A 5,775-nucleotide genomic window follows, 5' to 3' on the forward strand; every position below is an offset into this window, starting at 1 on the left:
TGCCGTGTGGTACGCCATAATTCTAGGTATTTGCCTATGGAAACTGAAAACACACGTCTCCCGTCCCCCAGACCTGTACAGAGTGCTCATGTTTATTAGCATGAACATATACAGTGTGCAGGCTTATTAATAATATCCCCAAACCAGTAAATCCCAGGGGTCTATCTGTTGGAAATGAACACATAAGTGGTAGTGTAGAGACTATTAAAGAAACAAGCTGTGGACTTCCACAATCATGGGTAAGTCTCCTGAATATTAGGCTGAGAGGAAGATTTACACAACACCGTATACACTACACGCTTTCATTTGTAAGAAATTCCAAACTGGGCCTCCCTGGGGGTGCAGCAGGTTAGGATGCAGCGACGCGAGCTGGTTGTAGCCGCTTCAGTGCAAGTTCAATCCCTGCCTGCCCCCGAGGAAATCCACATGGCGTGGCAGACCTCTCCTGACCCGCCCGCTGCTCCCCTCAGCAGTGTACTTCATCAATCTGCCTGTTCTGCTCCCCACTCTGTCTCTGGTGAATCCTCTCACTACCCCTGCACCTCTGGCCTGTACCCCAGTTCGGCATGCATAAATAAATATTTAAAAAAGAGAAGAAATTCTAAAAAACAGATTTAATCTGTGGTGGAAAATAATTAGGACTGTGATAACCCCTGGGAGAGGGGTAGAAGTGGGGGAGGACTAACTGGAAAGGGGGTGAGGGACCTTCCTGGGTGGTGGCAGTGCCCTGGATCTGGTGGAGGCTTGAGTTACAAGGGTTTATACATTTGCCAAAGCTCAGCAAATGTACATTTAGGATTTGGGTATTTTTTGTTTTGTGTAAATTTTTTCTCAAAAGAAAATGCTTGTAAATCAGTGTTGATGTCTATTTAACACTGCGCACGAAGCGGTATTTAGGGGGAAGTATACAGAAGCTGCAGCTTCTTTGAAATTCCTCAGAAAGCGATGAGCTGAGGGATGAACAGAGGGAGAGACGATGGTTCTGTGGCAACGAGGAGTTGACTCAATGAGTGTTGGGTGAGTATACGGGCTGTACTGTAAAACTCCTTCAACATTTCTATAGGTGTGAAGATTTTCATGATACATTTTAAAAATCAAGGCAAAAATCACTTGGGGTACAGATGCTGCGTGCTTATGCCCCTCACCCCACACCCCACTCCTGAACACGACTCCCTGGGGCGGCCTGAAACCAAGTCTAGAACAGGACCAGGGAGCAGCAGGCACACTTGACCTCTGGGGGCTCCGTGTGGCAGCCAAGTTCAAACACAGACCTGCCCGAGGAATGCTCTTCCTGGCTCTCTCTTCCCTCCTCTGGGAGTTTCACCTCCTTCCAGAGTCTCTGCTGTCGGGTGGCAGCCGCCACCCACAGGCAGCCTCTCACCTAGAGCTCGTTCCAAAAGGTCCTCAGAGCCCAGGCAGGCTCCACTCCCTCGCTGAGCCCTGCAAGGCTCGCGCCTGGGTGGACATCGGGTTTCACAACCTCTGTGTCACACAGGAGGGGACACCTGCCCGCCCTTAGCTCCCCCCACACCCAGGCCTCTGAGCTCCGGCCGTCTTGTTCTCTGCAGCCCAGCCAGTCCAGCCCCTGACCTGCCAGCCTCCCTGCTCAGGGCTGAGTGCTGTTGCCTGGTGAGTAATTAGCTTGGGAGCCCAAGAGGAGGGTGGCTAGGGCCTCGGGAGGGGGAGCCCCAGGTGCTGCAGGAAATGGAGCTGTTGATTAAGTGGTTCCTTCCATCGGCGGGAGACTGGGAGCGGCAGAGGCCCAGCGAGCAGCCAGCCGTTCATAAAGACACGAGATCTGGTTCTGGCCCTCTCAGGGGGCTGGGGGCTGGCCGGGGGCTGCCCGATAATTGTGGGTGAGTGGGGGGGGGCAAGGGAACTCTCTGGCTGCAAGCACACCCCTCTTCCTTCATACATCTGGGCTTTGTTACTCAAGCCCAGTATTTGTCCTGTCCTCTGGGGCAGGTGGGTGGGGGTGCGGCAAGGGAAGCCCTCCGTGGGAGGCAAGCCAGTTAAGGACCTGATGTTTTTTGAGTTCAGGGTCCTCGGGTTCACTCTGGGAAAGGCTTCCCCAGAGCTCCCCTTTCAGCAGCACATGGCAAGATTCTTCACGAGACAGAGACTCAGTTATATTTAAAGAGGAAGTTTATTAGAAAGAGACAGGAGAGGGAAGGACCCTTGCGTCAGTACAAGCGGGCAGAAAGAGCTGCCCGGAAGGGACCCGGTTTGCAGGGAAAGAGACCAACGTGGCTGCAGGTGGGTGGTCTTAGGAGAGCGGCCTCTGCTGAGGGGTCAGTGCAGAGAGGTCCCGGCGAGGGACAGGTCACGGGCAGGCAGGAGACTGCTGCCCTGCCGAGGGAGAGCGGGTGGGGAGAAGCACCTGCGTGTCACAGGTGGGCAGAGGAGCGGCTGCCCGTGCAGGTGCAGGGACTGTCCAGATGCAGACAGCCTCTCCCGGGAAGGGGCTCACTCCCTGTGAGCCTGGGTTTGTTGTCTTTGAACAGAATCTGTGAGCTCCATCTCCATCTCCAAGTCCTTGTCTTCACCTGGGCGCCGGCATCCTGGTTCTGGTGCCCGAGGATCTTGATTTTCTGGCTGTGTCCGTTGCTGCACTGGCCCCTCTACCTTTCCCTTTGTGGGACTCAGTCTTGTGTGTCGAGTGTGACCAGGTGGATAATACCTGAACCGGACCTTTGCATTCAGGTGTGAAGCGCCATTAAAATAAAAAAAGGAACCTAAAGCCAATCGAAGAGACCCTTCCCTCTACTGCACTCACAGCAGCTGCAGACCCCACCCTTGGGAGCTCTGTCTCAGCTGCTGCCCGGGAGCAATAAGCTCTACCTTTTCAGCCTTTCTGTCTCCTTATTTCTTCCTTGCCACCGGTCACAGAATCGGGACAAAACATTGGGATGCCTGTAATCTCTCAGCCCAGTTCGTGTGCTGATGTCATCCCACTGCTTGCTCCTAATGTATAAAGTAAACCTCTGCTGAAGGCAGAGCAGGAAGACTTGCATCCAACTCTGACTCCTGTGTCTTCCTCGCCCCCCTTTCCCTGTTTTCTCCTCCCCTTTTTAGGAATCGCCATTCGCTGACGCCTTAGGGTCCTGCCTGTCTTGCCTCCAGACACCTCAATAGTTGGAGCTGGTCTCCAACAGATGCCTCTCTGGCCTTCCTTCCTCCACCAGAACCCTGTGATCAGGGCCCCTCCAGCAGCCCTGTGGAAGTTCTTGGGAGAAAAGTAGGTGGAGAGGGTACAGCAACCTCCAATCCAGCTCAGGGTGGTGGGATAAGTCAAAACCAAAGGCATCCTGGGGGCAGCTGGTCAGCAGCCTTGGCTCTGGCTCTGGGCAGCACCTGCACTGTGGCCACAGGTACGTCAGGGCTCCCGGGTGTGGCCTCTTCTGTGGGCTAGAAGGGGGAACTAAGGGCTTGTTAGCCTTGCACTGGTGGGGGTGGGGGCTGCACATGGGTCTTGCCACAAATGCACGCTCTGACCTGCCCTCTTCTCTTGTTTCTGAACAAAAGGTCCACAAAGGAGAGCACCTGTGCCCCGGCTGTCTGACCCGGGTTGGCCGTTCCATACCACCCTCCTGGGGGCTCCCCGAAGCAAGCCTGACGATGCTCCAGACAATTTCACAGCATCACATCCTCCCCACCCCCCGCCATCTAGTTTGATCTGCACACCATCTCCACATGGCGGCTGGTTTAGTCTTGTTCACCAAAGTATCCCCAGGCCTGAACAATGCTCACATAAAACATTATGCATGTTTGTTATTAAATATTTGTTGTTGCTTTATCTCATCATCTCCAAATGCCTGAGTCTACACTCTTAACTTAAATCCTCACCTCAGCTCTCCCACCTTAACTCCTCTCCTGGAATCTTGGCACTAAACCTTGTTCAGGTGTTAGCCCTTCCTCTGGCTCAAGGCTTCCCGTGTCAGGTGAGAATTCCTCCATCTTACTGCAGCCACAACGGCCCCCCCATTCAGGCTCCCAGGGGGCAGCACCTGCCTCATCATGAAGGATGGAGCCCAACTTGGGCTGGCACCTTCCCCAGACAGGCAGGAGAGGCCAGTGCGCCACAAGGCTGAGAAGCACATCGGGCTCTCCAGGAGTATTCCCACACCTCACCAGCGCTGTGCCTATGTGTGCCCAGACCCTCTGGTTCAGCCTGGCTCACTTATGTGTTCCTGTTACTTGACACCCCACAGTGATCCCTGATGTCATCCCTGATGACAGGGAGTGGGATGCTCCATCATCTGGGGTTGTAATAAAGTCCTCTGGATGGAATTGCCCTGGGGTTTCTGCCTGTTTCTCCCCAGGGAGGTTGCACTAAGGGCTATTTGTATCCAAACAGTCGTTATTGCCTCTGTCCTTCATACCTGGTCATTTCCTCCTCTGTAGGAAATTCCAAGTTATTTAAGATTCATGATCTTTATCGCACTCTTAGGGGCAAAATAATAAAATAATTTTACCCATAGGTGAATTACAAGTAAACAGCACAGGTACAGAACAGTTTTCTCCAGCCTCACCAAATGTCAGATTCCTGTGAAAACTAACACAGAGAAACTCTATTTAAACAGAAGACGCTAGAAGAGTTTCCCTGCATGTGCAATCTGCAGTGAGAGGAAAGAGATCCCCTTTCTACCCAACAGCAGCAGCAGCCACAAAGGCTGCCTGTGGGTTCTGGATTTGGGAGACTGAACTTTCCAACTGACTTTGTAGTTTCCAAATAAATCCATCTGGTGGTGAAATGACTGATTGCTCTTGAGAGCAACATCCCTTCACTTTGCACTCACCCGCACCCTCACTCTTGTCAAAGAAAAGGGTCTTTCTCTCGGCTCCCCAGCACAGAGAGTGCAAGGAATGTTTATGCAGCAGCAGCCACCCCCGTCTAGGACTTGGTCCTGTCAACATGGTCAGCTTTTCCTCTATGCGAGCCATGTCCATACACCTGCCCCAGTACAGGGTCCATTCAATTAGCTGCCAACATTTTTAGTTTTAAAGATTTATTTATGCATACAGAACTGGGGTAGAGGCCAGAGGTTGGGGGGATTCAAACGAGACAGAGTGGGGAGCAGAACAGGCAGTTGCACTGAAATGCACTGCTGAGGGGAGTGAGTAGCAGGCAGGATAGGTCTGCTGCGCCCTGTGGGTCAGCTCTCTGGCCTGGGATCAAACTCGTGCTGCAGTGGCTGTGGAAACAGCTTCCTGTTAAGACTTAACCTGTTGTGCCACTGGGAGAACCCAAGTTGGCAACATTTTTAATTTGTAGATTTCTTTGAAAATCAGATCTGGCATTACTGAGTAGAACTTTTCTTCAGTGGGAGACTAGTTAGCTGGTGCCCCCTTAAAAGGGATCCAGTTTTTTCTCTTCCATGTCCCCAACTTCTTCCCTTTCGGGCTCGCTTTCCCTGGCCTCTGCACACACTACCGGACTGTAGGTGCAAGTTGTCCAGAGTGTGGAAAGACGGACCTCACTCACTCGGCCTTCGGGCGCGCACAACCTGGGTTTAACGCCGGGGTGGGGAGTTATTCCCCAGACAGGACAATGAGCAGGGACCATAGAGGCCTGAATGCTGCACCACAGTAACCAGCTGGGCCTGGGGGTGCTCCCAAGTGCCCCCCCAGTATCTGACGGGTAGGACATGGAAGCGAAGGAGCTGGGCTTGGGAATCACGTCGAGTGCCCTAGTCCTGACTCCACAGTCCGCTCCCACTGTGGGGCCTCAGTGAAACTGGGGTGTTTGTAACTGCTCCACCTCCAGCGGCGGGG

This window comes from Condylura cristata, unplaced genomic scaffold, assembly GCF_000260355.1.
Source record: "Condylura cristata isolate star-nosed mole 26May11 unplaced genomic scaffold, ConCri1.0 scaffold00015, whole genome shotgun sequence".
In the NCBI taxonomy this organism is placed as follows: domain Eukaryota; kingdom Metazoa; phylum Chordata; class Mammalia; order Eulipotyphla; family Talpidae; genus Condylura; species Condylura cristata.